Source organism: Lynx canadensis, chromosome B4 (assembly GCF_007474595.2).
Source record: "Lynx canadensis isolate LIC74 chromosome B4, mLynCan4.pri.v2, whole genome shotgun sequence".
Classification (NCBI taxonomy): domain Eukaryota; kingdom Metazoa; phylum Chordata; class Mammalia; order Carnivora; family Felidae; genus Lynx; species Lynx canadensis.
Window position 1 is genome coordinate 63,122,443 of NC_044309.1, and position 15,175 is coordinate 63,137,617.

The 15,175-nt window shown below is 46.1% G+C and overlaps 2 long non-coding RNA genes across 3 annotated transcripts; one reads left to right on the forward strand and one right to left on the reverse strand.

The window, feature by feature from the left end:
• Positions 1-7,997: 7,997 nt before the first annotated feature.
• Positions 7,998-12,051, reverse strand: LOC115518568. Of its 2 annotated transcripts, none has more exons than XR_004343875.1 (2): positions 10,700-12,051; positions 7,998-8,361 (listed from the first exon to the last, which is right to left on the reverse strand). It is a non-coding gene; the product is annotated as an uncharacterized LOC115518568 (long non-coding RNA). The 2 variants fall into 2 exon arrangements; XR_004343874.1 differs by having other exon boundaries at positions 10,632-12,051.
• On the forward strand, positions 11,741-14,865 carry LOC115518567. The gene is made up of 3 exons (XR_003970307.1): positions 11,741-11,787; positions 12,039-12,206; positions 14,416-14,865. It is a non-coding gene; the product is annotated as an uncharacterized LOC115518567 (long non-coding RNA).
• Positions 14,866-15,175: the final 310 nt, after the last annotated feature.

A 15,175-nucleotide genomic window follows, 5' to 3' on the forward strand; every position in this document is an offset into this window, starting at 1 on the left:
GTGGCTCCTCTATAGAGATACATGCCTCAGCCCCCCAAAGTGTCACCAAGTATCTTTCAGAGTCCACTTCTTTTCTCCACCCAGCCCCACTGCTCCTCTGGGAGGATGTCATCCTCCTTGGGGGCTCTCAGGGGGTTCCCACAAGGTAAAGCCCTCAAGGTTCCCTTAATGCTCTGTCTCTTTTATCTTCACTATGCTGCATGAATCTCCTAGGACTCCTTTCCTTCCAAGTCACAGAACCAACTCCAACTTGTCCGAACACAAAGCGGGCATGATTAGTGTCGTGACCCTGGAAGAGCTGGGACTGAGCGCTGGGAAAAGCTAGAAGCAAGAACCTCTAAGCTATCTGGCCTTGGCTCTCTGTCCCTCGTCTCAGCTCTTTTCTTCCTCTTGGCTTCATTTTCACCTCCTGCAGACAAGTTCTCTCCGTGTATTTGGGGACATAGCTGCAGCAGGTCTGGGGTTTCATGCACAAACCCCACATCCCAGAGAGTAAGGGCTTTCCCTCTATTAGCTCTATGTAGAAAAATCTGAGGGAGGACATTACTTGCCCTGCTTGAGTGACATCTCAGTCCTGTGCAGCCGGGGGTATGGAGTCACAGGTGTAAAGGGCTGGGCGATAATACTCTCCCACGGGAGGAAACGAGCAAGGAATACTACCAGAAGAGGGGGAAAAAGTGTATGAGGTGACATTAGAATGTCTATTACACTATGTTTTATGTGTACAGCAGTGAGGCTTCCTGTTATGGGTTGAATGGCTATGGGTTGAATTGAAAAAGACATGTTGAGGGAGTGCCTGGCTGCCTCAGTCAGTAGAGCATGTGACTCTTGATCTCAGGGTTGTCGAGTTCAAAACCCACATTAGGCATGGAGTGTATTTAAAAAAAAAAAAAAAAAAAAAGATATGTTGAGGTCCTAATCCCCCAGCACCTCAAAATGCATTTTTTAAAGTAGGCTTTACACCCAGCACACAGCCCAACACAGGGTGTGAACTCATGACCCTGAGATCAAGACCTGAGCTGAGATCAAGAGTCCAATGCTGGGGCACCTGGGTGGCTCAGTCAGTTAAGCGTCCGACTCTTGCTTACAGCTCAGGTCATGATCTGACAGCTTCATGGGTTTGAGCCCTGCATCGGGCTCTGTACTGAGTGCAGAGTCTATTTGGGATTCTCTCTCTCCCTCTCTCTCTGCCCCTGCCCAACTTGCGCTCTGTTTCTCTCAAAATAAATAAATAAACAAACGAGAAAGAGTCTCTAAAAAAAAGAGAGAGAGAGAGTCCAATGCTTAAGTGACTGAGTCACCCAGGCACCCATTAAAACGTGATCTTATTTGGAAATAAGGGCATTGCAGATATAATTAGTTAAGATGGGGTCACACTGGAGTAGTGTGAGCCAGTAATCTAATATAACTGGTGTCCTTATAAGAAAATGTTAGTCATGATACTTGTTAAACAATAATAGGAAGGGAGATTTAATTCGGGGGTATTATGGCAATAGGTGTAGAGACCACTGCAATGGGGTTTTGGCAGGAGAGAGATTAATCTTGAACCGGAACACAAGGCAAAGTGGGAATTTATAGCCAGGGAGCAGGGTGGGGGTCAGTGGATGGACAATTACTAGGGAAAAACATCAGAGGTAAGGAGGGAATTTTTTGCTAGGCTAACCTAACAGGATTCTTGCTGCAGGCGGCCCAGTGGAGGCAGACATCACCTGGCGGGGTGACGGAGGATGACAGACCCAACCAGATGTTGAGGGTGAAAATTCTGGCTAAAATGGGGTGACCCACAGAAGGACATGAAACTCGGAAGTTGAGGCCCTGTTGAGAAGAAAGTTGGGAGCCTGACTAGAGTGTGGTCAGGGAGAACACTGTGTAAAGAAGGAGGCACAGAGATTGGAGTGACGCATCTATAAGCCAAGGGATGCCAAGGATTGCCACCTGTCACCAGCAGCAAGGAGAGAGGCGTGGAACAGATCGTTCCACCGTGCCTCAAAAGGAACCACACCTGCCAATGCCCTGATTTTGAATTTCTAGCCTCCAGAATTGTGAGAAAATAAATTTGTGTTTTCTTAAGCCACCCAGTTTGTGGTACTTTGTTACATAGCCCCAGGAAGCGAACACAGGGCCCCTTTTCTAACTCTGAATGGCCTTTTGTCAGAATCACATAGAGTTTCTCATAAAACCTCCCTATACCTTTTGACCAGCTTCGGACTATACCTGACTCCCTGTGGGAGTTCAAAACCAATTCTGGGAGGCGCCTGGGTGGCTCAGTTGGTTGAGCGTCCGACTTCGGCTCGGGTCATGATCTCACAGCTTGTGAGTTGGAGCCCCGCGTCAGGCTCTAGGCTGACAGCTCGGAGCCCGGAGCCTGCTTCGGATTCTGCGTCTCCCTCTCTCTCTCTGACCCTTCCCCGCTCACGCTATGTCTCTCTCTCTCTCTCAAAAGTAAATAAACGTTAAAGAAAAAAATTAAACAAAACAAAACAAAACAAAAACCTATTCCGGGACTCTGAAAGTGGTTAACGCTACTCCCATTGTATCAGCTCCACTGTGGCCACTTCTCTCCTCTACCCAGCAACCACCGTCCCCCAAGGCGCATGCCCACCGTAAGCTTTGGCTCACACAGGAATGTTCCGCTATGGGTCTCTTTTACTGGCAGGGGGGGAATTCTTTGATTAGGTTGACTCAATACCTGTAAAGTTGGGCAGTTGTATTTTTCATTGGAAATGAATAATGTGGCATTCTCTTTTATATATTCCTATCTTTGAGCTTTGTTAGTGAGTTAGTATCTGAGTCCTGTTTGGGCTACTGATTAAGATTCTGCATCTGCGAAGGTGAGAACTAAACTTCCTGGCCCTGACTGAAGGTCAGGTGGCACCCACCTCCATGATATCCCATTGTTTCTTCCCATTGAAGTGTCCTCGCGGATGAGATGGACTCTGGTTATAGAACTCTTTCCTGTCAGAGGACCATGCCCCTCAGTCCTAACTGTGGATTAGAACTAAATGCGGCTGTTTATCTACATTATCCCTGAAAGCTGCTGTGATTTTACTTCATCTCAAATTTATTTTTATACTATAGAAAATAAAACACCCCCAATAGATTAACTCTACTGTTATTTAGTGGTAGCTTCAAATCCCCAAGAAGACTTGTCCTTGGGCATAATGTTTTTATCCACTAGTTATGAGCGTCTGTGTGCATGCATGGATGTTTGGCTTCAAATGAGTGGCTTTTACAACGTGATAACCTTGTGCCATATGTTGGGCAAATATCTTGGCCATAATTCACAGGCAACTGACAGATTAATAGATCCTCTGCCGTTCTCATTGTGGAGACTTTGTGTTAGTGGCCTTTGTCTACCATGGATCTGACAGAGGGGAAGGATTAGCTCACTGACGCTGGGAACACAGTTGACAAGGGATTTTGTGAAAACAAAGCCAAACAAACGAGGCAGCGTCCATAGGCACCTGGCTGAATAAATTAAACTTGATTGAATCCTCTATTATAATGATGACAGAAAAAGGAGGTAAAATATGCCTTTCCTAACGAGCTTCTTTAAAATCATTTACTATGTAAAACTTGCTTTTCCAGGAAAGCAGAAACTTGCTTAGCAAGACACCTTCAACTGGGTCTTTAAGCTCTTCAACCGGCACTGGGCCCCCAGAAGTGTAGTGCACACTTCCTGAAAGCATAGTCACTGGAAGTCGTTGCTTTAAAGCCAATGCTACAAACGAACTCAGTGCTCTTCTCCCCTTGGCCTGCCCTGGCTTCTGAGTGGCCACATGGGGATGGGCTCCATGCAGGAGAAATTAAATGTATCCAGAAGGGAAAAGACTGATTTGAAGTAACAGTCTAAAAAGGTCCATGAAAATAGAGACAAAATAAGTCTAGATTCTATAAGAAAGATGAAGAAAAAAAAAATAGCACCAAGGTTTACTACTAAGCTTGTTGTAAATAAATACTGTACCATTGAATTTAACATTATCTCGGGGCTTTTCCTTTGCTACAAGTTGGCATTACTAGCCAGCATGAGGCACCCAAATGGAAAAGTACAAAGGAAGAACATTTTTCGTTTTGTCAAAATGAACACATGTGTGATTACACAAGTGCCCTGTGAAAAGGTGAGAGTCTGCATAGTGTGATTTTAATAGAGTCACACTTGTCCAAATAGAAATTCCCATCAACCCGCCATTGTGTTCTCTTCCCACAGAGAGTGTCCGCCAACAGAGAGACCCCCGGCAAAAGCCAGCGGTGTAGGTTCCAGAAGGATAGTGTTGAAATACGCTGGGATTAAAATGTTACCTAGGAGTGGAAGGAGTAGCTGAGGTTAGCTTTTACCCTTCAGCGAATTAGAGTCGACCAGAGAATTAGCTATTCATCTTGGTAGACAGGGGACTGATATTTGATTTCCGTGTGGGATTGGGGTGCACACCCCAAACAGGAAGTGACCAAGGGTCATACAGAATAGAATAAACAAAGCCAGAGAGGCAGAGAGAGGCAGCATGCGTGGTGAGAATACTTACTGAAACTGCTTCAGAAAACTTATTACTGCCATTTCCCAAGCTATATAATTTTTTGGCAAATTACCTAAATTTTATGGGCTTTAGGGTCCTCATCTGTAAAACTAGGGTCATAATACCACTGTCATAGGACTGCTGTGGAAATTAAATAAGATAAACATAAACCTGAACATATGAGACCAGGTTTGCATTTGGAAATATAAACTTCATACTTGCTTTGCTACAGGATAAGCTGCAGTTGTAAAGGAGAACCAGTTAGGAAGTGTAATGGGGCACCTAAGGAAGGTTCTTCACTGTGGCCAAAGGTGGAGACTGCTAGGTTAACTGATTAATAAAAGTCTTGTTTCATATAACTCTTATGATCACTGCTGGACCTCAACTGGAGCTTTTGGCAAACTTGTTTATTTTTTTTTTAACGTTTATTCAGTTTTGAGAGACAGAGGACGGAGTGCATGTGGGGGTGGGGCAGAGAGGGAGGGAGACACAGAATTGGAAGCAAGCTCCAGGCTCTGAGTTGACACCACTCTCAAGAACCGCAAGATCATGACCTGAGTTGAAGTCGAACGCTTAACCGACTGAGCCACCCAGGCGCCCCTTGGCACATTTGTTCTGTAAAGGGTCAGATAGCAAATATTTTAAGCTTTGCAGTTCATACCCTGTTGCGACTACTCATCCCAGAAAAGCACAAAAGCATCCGTGGACAATGAATGAATGAATGAATGAGCTTGACAGTGTTGCAATAAAACTTTTTTTTTTGAACACTTACATTTGAATTTCATATAATTTTCAGGTGTCACAAAATTTTATTCTTTCAAAATTTTTTGAACTATTTAAAAATGTGAAAACATTTCTTAGCTCATGGGTCATACAAAAACAGGTGGCAGGGGGAGACAGGTAGGAGCAGGGCTGAAGTAGACAAAGGGATCAAGAGTACACTTACTATGGGGTACCTGGGAGGCTTTGTTGGTTAGGGGTCTGGCTCTTGATTTCAGCTCAAGTCATGATCTCAGCGTTTGTGGGATCGAGCCCCGTGTTGGGCTCCATAGCACGGAGCCTGCTTTGGATTCTCTCTCTCCCCCTCCCTCTGCCTCTGCCTCTTCCCTGCTCGCACATGCGCTCTCTCTCTCTCAAAATACATAAACTTAAAAAGAATATACTTATCATGATGTGAGCACTGAGAAATGTATAGAAATGTTGAATCACTGTATTGTACACCTGAAACTAATATAACACTGTATGTGAACTATACTTCAATTAAAAAAATAAAAGAAATAACCAGGTGGCAGGGCTGGATTTGTCCTAGGGGCTGAATGAAGTTTGCTGACCTCTATTCTGGACACTGGATTATTTTCTTTATATTCATTATCTCCTTTAATTCACATATCAACCTGATGAGATAATGTCAGGAAGGGAACTCATGATGGGGGCACTTTGCTCTCCACGGTGACAGCCAGAGCAGAGGCACAGAGACTGGAACACAAGCATGACAAACACCTTACCACCTGGGAGTCAGTGGCAGGTTCAGGCACATCCATTCCTCGGGCATTTGAGCAGCTGGTTTCCACAGCATTTCTCCACAACAGCAGCAGAGTCCGATCAAAAACCAGGAAGCCAGCGGTCCCCTAACATCGCCCTCAACTTTCTCCTACTCTATCTCCTGCCAAAAAGACAAATAAAACGAATGTAGCACTTTTTCAACTAGACATTAACAATCTAGCTTTCTGCATTTTCAAGGAAAAATTACAAAGATTGTTGAGGTCTTTTTTGAAACGTACAAGAACTTGGGCCGCCTGGGTGGCTCAGTCGGTTGAGCGTCTGGCTCTGGACTTCGGCTCAGGTCATGATTTCATGGTTCATGAGTTTGAGCCCTGCATCAGCTCTACACTGATAGTGTGGAGCCTGCTTAGGATTCTCTCTGTCTCTCTGTGTCTGTCTCTCTCTCTCTCCCTCTCTATTGCTTGTGCTGTCTCAAAATAAATAAACTTAAAACACACACACACACACACACACACACACACGAAGCCATTATTGAACACTTACTACTCCTACTACATGCTTCGCACAGCTTATTTAATTTAATCTCAGAACAATAGAGGGAAACAGCTTATTAGTAGACCCAATCGGAGGACGAGGCCTAGTTTGGGTACCCAGCCAGGATCAAATACAGTAAGTGGCAGATCTGTCACCCCCAAGTCTGGGTCCTTCCTGTTATCATACTATGACACGTCTAGAGCACAGTTGATGGGTATAACCTTGTTAGCGACATGAGCAGCTGAGCAGAAAGCAGTCACAGAAGGAAGGCCAAGAGGAAATCTGCCCCTGAGTGCCGGAGGAAGGCGAACAGGACAGAAGCACACGCCAGAGGTGCAATGTTATTAGAAACTTCTTAACTAGAAAGAGGTGTGTTCATACCCAGGCGTGTCTTTAAAAAATTTTATCCATCCAGCTTGGACACAACAGACAGGTTGGTAGATTGGTTGAGGGGATGGGGGATTGAGGGTGGTAGGAAGTGTGCCTGGGGGGTCTGGGGCAGTTGCCGCCCTTGTATGTAGAGCTGACACAGGGTAACAGAAGGGCCACCAGGAGGCCAAGGGCACTGTCCTTTGTCTAACAAAGGGCAGGAGAGTGCACAGGAGCCCAGAGGACAGCGCTGTTATCTGCCCCAAGGGAGGTGCCACAGAGCACTCTGGGAACCCAGAGGTAGTACCTCATTCAGATCTCAGGGTTGAGTCAGATAGTGAGTGGCCTGTGGGTTGAGACACCAGAAAATGAAAGCAGCCAGAAGTACTTGCATTCTTTTTCTTTTTTTTCCCCCAGGGGACTCACACCCATGTCCTCCTAGAACAGTTCAGTTGGCTGCAAATAAAGGTGGAGGAACTGGGCAATTCAAAGCAGAAGGTGGCTCTCCCTCCCACCTTTCATTCAGAAAACCCACAAAAGTGTAGCCTGAGGGTGTGTGTGTAAGGAGCAAGGAGTGACTCCACCCACTCTCGAGTAGAGGGCAGTGGGCCCGAAATGTGAGTGTGTGCGCGCGTGCACACAAGTGTCTCTGGGAGGAGAGGGCAGGGAGGCTTGGCTCCAGCGGGCCGGAGGGTCTTCCTGGGGTTACAGCTGCACTTTGGGGATATCACTGTGGACACTGTGGCTGTACAAAAACGTGGCCAAAGCAGAGCAGGGATTTAGAGTCTTGAGAGGGAAAATAGTGACTTTCTTTCCTCTCTTCCTTTTCCTGGTAGAGCCCATAATCTAGGGGTGCAGACATGCATAGATCCCTAATTATAATACTAAGGGCTAAGTACTGGGGATGACAGGTGGAGATACCACTGGCCCTATAACTTAGAAGGGCACTGAATTGGGTGTGGAGGAGAGGCAGGGGTCCAGAAGTCTATTTGTTATCTATTTCTGTGTAACAAATTAACAAAAACATAGCTGCTTAAGACAACAAACATTTATTATCTTACAGGTTTTTTTTTTTTTTTTTTTTTTTTTGGGTCAGGAATCCAGGCATGACTTAACTGGCTGCCTCTCGTGGCTGAAGGTCTTCCATGAGGTTGCGGTTAATGCTGACTGCTGGGGCGGCCATCTCATCTGAAGGCCCAGCTTGGTGGGGGGACCCCTGTGCCAAGCTCGCTCACATCATTGCTGGAAGGATTCAGTTCCTCACAGGTTTTTGGCCGGAGGCTTCACTCTGCTCCTTGTCACATGGCCTTCATCACAGAGCAGTTCACAACAAGGCAGCTTCTGCCACATTCCTTTCTTCAGAATCCCAAGGGCTGGATATGAGGAGCCAGGGATCAGTGGGGGCCACCTCAGAAGCTGCCTGTCATAGTACCTGAGCTAAGACCTGCAAAGCAGACAAGGAGTCAGCTAAGCAGGAGGGACGGCGTGGAATGGCAGGTATGGGAAGCCTGCAGCTATAATTCAGTGTGGCCTGAGGAGAGTGTGGCTCACCTGGGTGGAGATGAGTGATGGAAAGGCCAGCAGGGCCTAGAGGCTATAAAACCCTTTAACCCAGATTGCAAAGAAAGACTCTCTCCTGGAGGGATGGAAAGCTTAAAGCTAGAGGCTACAATTTAAGATTCAGCTCCCCACTGCTGTTGGGAGAATGGGCTGGAGGGAGTAAGAGAAAGAGGGAGGCCATCAAGGGTTTGAACTAAGGTGGTGACTGGAGAGACAGAGTCTAGAGATATTAGAAGTTGGAATCTGGGGGTGCCTGCCTGGCTTAGTCGGTTGAGTGTCTGACTTCAGCTCCATTCATGATCGTGTGGCTTGTGAGTTCGAGCCCCACATCGGGCTTTCTGTTGTCAGCATAGAACCTGCTTCTGATCCTCTGTCCCCCTCTCTCTCTGCCCCTGCCCCACTTGCTCTTTCTCAAAAATAAATATTAAAAAAAAAAAAAAAGGTGGCTCACCTTTAAAAAAAATAATAAGTTGGAATCTGTTAGATTTGGGGACTGATTGCTTACTCTGTTTTCCCCTTCTGGAATACAAGTTTTTGGAGGGCACGACTTTTTGTAGTTTCTGTTATCCCCAGTGCCTAGAATAGTGGTTTTAAATGAATGAATGGGGTTACCCCCATGTTTCTAGCTTGACTAATGTGGTAGAGCCCTTCATTGAGATAAAAAACACAAAGAACAGGGGCACCTGTCTGGCACAGTAGGAAGAGTGTGTGACTCTTGATCTTAGGGTCGTGAGTTCGAGCACCATGTTGGGTGAAATTACTAAAAAAAAAACCAAAAAACAAAACCCAAAACAAACAAAAAACCTCACAGAAACAAACATAGCTAGGGATGTAATATTTGAGAAACACTGAGTCTGAGGTGCTTTGTGGGATATCTAAGAGTAAATGCTTGGTAGGTAGTTGAAATGTGGGGCCCTGGAGACTTCCCAGAGAAACAGTGAGAGGTGAAGATCTGAGAGTCACAGCACCTTATGCCAGTTGTGGGAGCGGATTCTATGGCGCCTGGTCCGTTACCTCAAGTATCCAGGACACCTTGAAGAGCAGCAGGGCTTAAGAAAGCACAGGAAGAAAGGCCAACTGTCATTCACAAAAGAAAGCCCAAAACATGCTGCCACAGGGAGAAAGCAGGAATCTAGGAAAACCAGAGGGGACACGGATTGGTGAAAACAACGGCATCATCCGGCATCAAGTGTTAGGTAAGGAAGGACTGAAGGGTTCAGGAAGTTCAAGCCCTGGGTGGGTGGCGATGGAGGTGAAAAAAAAGAGTATTTTCTGGAAATGCAAAGCATTATTTAACATTTTGGAAGTTAAAGCTGCCATTTCCAAATTTCACTAAAAGACAAACAAAATAGGGGTGCCTGGGTGGTTTAGTTGGTTAAACGTCCGACTCTTGGTTTTGACTCAGGTCACGATTCCATAATTCATGGGTGAGAGCCCTGCTCTGACAGCGTGGAGACTGCTTGAGATTCTCTACCCCCACCCCCAACCCCTTCCCTGCTTGCTCCACAAGCATGAGTTTCTTTAAATAAAAACAAACAAACAAACAAGACAGACAAAATAGATTTAGCATTTAGACAACAGTTTCCCAGAACTGGCTTTTATAGCAGCAACTTAAGAATCACTGAGGAGGTTTTTCAAAAATACTAGTTTCTGAGTATGTCCCAGCCCTACAAAAATTAGTCTCCCAAGAGGGAGGGAAAACTAATTTTTTGAAAGCCGCCAAGTGATTTTGAAGTGTGACAAGGCTTTGAAATCATTCACTGAAACCTCTAAGAACCCCTGGTTCGCATTTGGCTTGAGCCCTTTTAGAAGAATTAAAGTGGCAGAAAAGTTCATAGATTGTTGTGAGAAGCTGATGGTTAAATTTAAGACTTTAATAGGAAATTTAAAGTAATCAAGAAAATAAACTCCCCCACAGTTAAAAAAAAAAAACAAACAAACATAAAACACATCCTGTATGTTTATTATCAGGAAAATGCTGAGGACTGTAATTAGGACTATAAATTTAGTTGACAGTAAATGAGAGCTAGATTAGTAAATAAAACTGCCTGTAAACATTGGCAAATCAGTTATCCTCTCGGGTGTGGTTAAAGAAGAACCTAGTGGATATCGTAAGAGCTGGGGAGCGGCTCTGACTGGGGGAGAAGCACCCACCGTTTCATAGCCCACAAAAGCTCTAGGGACCACCATCTCCCGTTATCCGGGGAAAATGCCACAGGTACCTTCTCCCCATTCCCGGAGCACGGCCGGAGATGCAGTGGCCTCCATTTCCTCACAACCTTCCTTTGTCCCTGGCAATCTGACTTTGATCCTCAAAAGTCCATTAAACGCCCCTTCCAGGTCCCCAGGGACCACAGGCCTCATAAGCGCTACAAACACACAGCAGCCTTTCCAGAAGGAAGTCTCCAGAGCCCTGGGAAGCCTCTTGCTCACTCCCTCCCCGCCCCACTGCCAGCCCCATCTTCAGGGACTTCCCTCCCACCGCCTGGAAACAGGCTTCAAACTTCACCCCTCCCCCCTCCCCTTTCCCATGACGTTAAAGTGAACTAGTTTTCCCACTTCTACTTTTTCTTGCTGTCCTTAAAGATAATTACACAGGGTTTTCATTTGCTTTATGAAACATTTACTCCTCATCAGGAAATGAAAATAACAAAAAATAACAAACATAGGGAAGCTAGTAAGTCACAGCTTCCCCTCCCTTGCTCAGGGGAAGCCTCTGGAGCAAGGCTCAAATGTGTTTACATCTTCTGGTCAAATCACACCAGACCATTGGAGCCCTTTGGTTTCACCTCACTGGGCAGAATGTGCCTGGTGTCACGGTCTCCTTTTCCACACAGGATTTCTCGGTGCTCCTTAAGAATATTTCTTTAAAGTTAGTCCAATCTCCACCTAATTAGTCCACAAAGAAATGCAAATAAAATGGGATATCATTTTTATCTTATCAAGATGGCAAAGAAAAAAGACAGAGAAATAAAAATGAAGGCCGATGATACCGAGTTTTGGCCAGCTTGCTGGGAAGCTGACTCATTCTGGCGCGGCTGGAGGGACTCTGAATCAAGAGCCTTACATATGTGCATACCCTTCAACCCAGTAATCCCACTTCGAGGAAAATATCCTGAGGAAATAATCAAGAGATGCAGTCAAGGATTTATGCACAGAGGATATTCGTTGCAGAGCCATAATTGAGAAAAACTGGCAAGGACTTAGGTGCCTCCCAGGTGGGGCTTGGCTCCGCAAATCCTCCTACATCCCTATGATGGAACGGGGCTCATTCGGCTGTGCAGTCATCCGCATGGCAAATATTTATTAGGTAACTACTCTGCATTAGGCACTTGGGCGGGTAAACAAAACAGGTAAGCTCCCAGGCCCCCCCTGGAAGATGCACCCCCTAAAATTCGGGATCTCGGAAAGCAATTTGAAAGTGTTGACATTATGTTTTGGGGGGACGCAGGTTCCACACTGTATCACCCCCACTCTCTCACCGCCTGCCATAAGCAGTTACCGATTCCGAAGAGTATCTCGTTCAGCGGCTCTCCCAGGTCGACCTCTCCTTTTCAAAAGCAGGTCCCGAGGCGCTGGGTAACCTGATCACGGCGGAAAGAGCCGCGACGCGGAAGTCTTCCGATTGGTTTCCAGTTCCAGGAAGTTGCAGACTTCGGGCAAATCGCGTCGCCTCTGGGACTGTTTCTAATCAGAAGAATGAAAGAAAAGGCCGAACCAACCCTTCAGGTTGTCTGGGTCTACTGATTTTTGGCCCGGGGACGGAGCCATTCGTGGGTGGGGGAGTCCTAACCCGCGCTGGAGGGAGGGAAGGCGGTGGAGCCCTCCAGGGTGTCTGCGTTTGTCATGGAGAGCTCTAGAACACAAAGAAGCCATGGACCACCTAGACTGGAGGGTGAAGGCGTCCGCACACAGCCGGGCTTCGGGGCGTGGGGTGGGGGCCGCAAGCTCAGAGCTCCCCCGCGCTCAGCTTTCCACCCCCCCCCCCCCCCCGCAGCGACGCCGGACCCGCGGCGTCCTTGGCCTGAGTTGCTCCTTAATATTAACACCTAACCGCTAACAATCACGGGCGCTTCTAGGTGCAACACATGGTGTAGGCGATTTGGTCACCTCTCCCTCGCGCAGGGAAAGTATGAGGTCTGTGCTGCTACTCCCATACTTCCTAAGGCAAAACAGGCTTCGGACGGTTACAAGATGTATACGAAGTCACGTGGCTAGCCCCTGGGCCTGAGCGCTTCACCTCGTTACAGGACAGGACAGTCTTTCTTCCTGAAAGGGCAGTGGGACAGCCTCCCGTTTTATCCCTCGTTCCAGTTACTGAAGACAAGGAACAGGGGTCGTAATGGCAGTTAAGGCTTGTTGCTTACCGACTGGGAGCCTGAGAGAACTAAGTCACGAGCAGGGTTGCCACAGTTTACAAGTGATCTTAGAACCTACCAGAGCCCTCTGCTTCCATTTAGAAACTCCCTTTCTCCCCCGCAGCGCCCTTCCCCCCGCCAGGGTGAGGGGTCGCCTCTGAAATGCGGCGGGGAGGAACAATAGGCGCCCTGGGCCCGAAGGGCGGAGGGCAATTTGCATCTCAGAGGAGCTCCGGTCGGGACGCCGGGTTTGGACTCTGACCCTTGCACTAAAGATCAGCGCTGGGAATTTCCTGTGACCTGTTGAGGTTTGCTGCTCGGAAGCAATAAGGAGTCTTTGACGTTAATATCCACTTAATTAAGGAATCTAAAATGGCAGTTTAGTGGCAGGATTCTGTGAGCTCCCTGAAATTGTACGGAAAAGTCTGTGTTGTGTGTGCATAGGTGCGTTTTTCTGGGGAGAGTGTTCATAACTTTCCTTGGATTCTCAGAGGGGCTCACAGCTGCCCAAAGGTGAAGAACTTCTGGTCACACGTGAGCCACACTGAAGGAGAACAATGGTGCGAATCCTGTGGGAGGAGTGGGAGCAGGAAAGGGAAAGACTTAACTGAGGGGAGATGGGGGTGGGAGGGAAGACTTTCAGGTAAAACTTCTCTGAGAGGCAGGATTTGGGTGACGGGAGAGGAAGCTGACATTTCTTGCGCTCCTAGTGTGTGCCAGGCACTGTTCTGGACTAAAATTCATGAGGATTAATAGATTCTTAACAACAACCGCATGAGGTAAATAAGATTGTTCTGGCTTTATAGATTCATTCGTTTAGCAAATATTTTTCCAGCATTTATTATATGTATCAGGCACTGTTCCTAGAGTGGAAGATACAACAGTTAACAAAACAGTGGAAAATGCCTTCTTTCATGGAGCTTAATTTCCATGGGAGGCAGATGAGGAATCTGGGTTCACAGAGAGAGTTACCTGATACATAAGGGTCCTCAGCTAGTAGCAGGAGAGATTTGAACCCAGGCTGTACAGCACCAAAAGTTGTTTTTTGTTTTTGTTTTTATAATGACTTTAAACAAAAATAAATAAGAGGAAAGCGAGAAAATATTTACATCAAGTAGTGCAAAGGAAAGATTTAAAGTTTTCAAACTGCAAATCAAAACCAAAATATACGTTCAAAATGAAGAAATGGGCAAAGATTACTATAATAATTCAGAAGAGAAAATATGAATGATCAATAATGTTGAATCCTGGCTTCCTGAATTGTCAGTAAAACAATCCATTTATTGCTTGCACAGTGAGGAAGAGTATTACTTTGAGTAGCCTTAGCAGCGTATCAGAGGGCAAAAGGGCAAAGTCTGGATTTTTACTGGGGTTGGAAGACTGGTCTAAGGAGGGTTTTTCAGTGGTGGTTGGGGATTGTGATAAAATACTTTAGGTTTGATGGACAGGGCCAGGCAAGGATTTGAGGAGAGGCCTTAAAAGAATCGTAATAATATGCCTTGTGAAACCTAGAAGCTAAAATGCCAGTTGGCCTTTGAAGGAGTGTGTCATGTGACTGCAGTCATGTGTGTTTCTTCTAGGCACTTGTTGGGTTTGTCCAGATTTACCTGACCTGCTTCCAATGTTTGGCACAGAGTGTACAACGTCTTAAGATGTCCAAAGTGCTTGTGGGTAACCAAGTGATGTACTAAGAAGCCCCATTCAATGAGGTAGAAGGGAATGATGGGCACATTGTTATTGGGCTCCCCCCGCCTGTTTTTTTTTTTTTTCCGTTTTAGTTTCCATGTACGTATTCTCAACTTTTCAAATAGATTTTTAAAAACTTTATTGAGCTATCATTGACAGTCAACAAATTTCACATACTGAAAGTGTGCAATTTTGGTAAGTTTTGACACATGTATATGCCTGTGAAACTATCACACAATCCAGATGATGAATATGTCCTTCCAAAGTTTCCTTGTGCCTCTTTATCATCCCATCTACTCAGTGGACCCTGTCTCCAAGCAACAACCCATTTGTCTTCTGTCACTGCAGATTCTTTTTTTTTTTTTTTTTTTTTTTAAAGTGTTTGGCAAATGACACTTTCAACGTTTATTTATTTTTGGGACAGAGAGAGACAGAGCATGAACGGGGGAGGGGCAGACAGAGAGGGAGACACAGAATCGGAAACAGGCTTCAGGCTCTGAGCCATCAGCCCAGAGCCCGACGCGGGGCTCGAACTCACGGACCGCGAGATCGTGACCTGGCTGAAGTCGGACGCTTAACCGACTGCGCCACCCAGGCGCCCCTATCACTGCAGATTCTTTACATTTTTTGTTTAATCTTATGCAAGTGTAATCC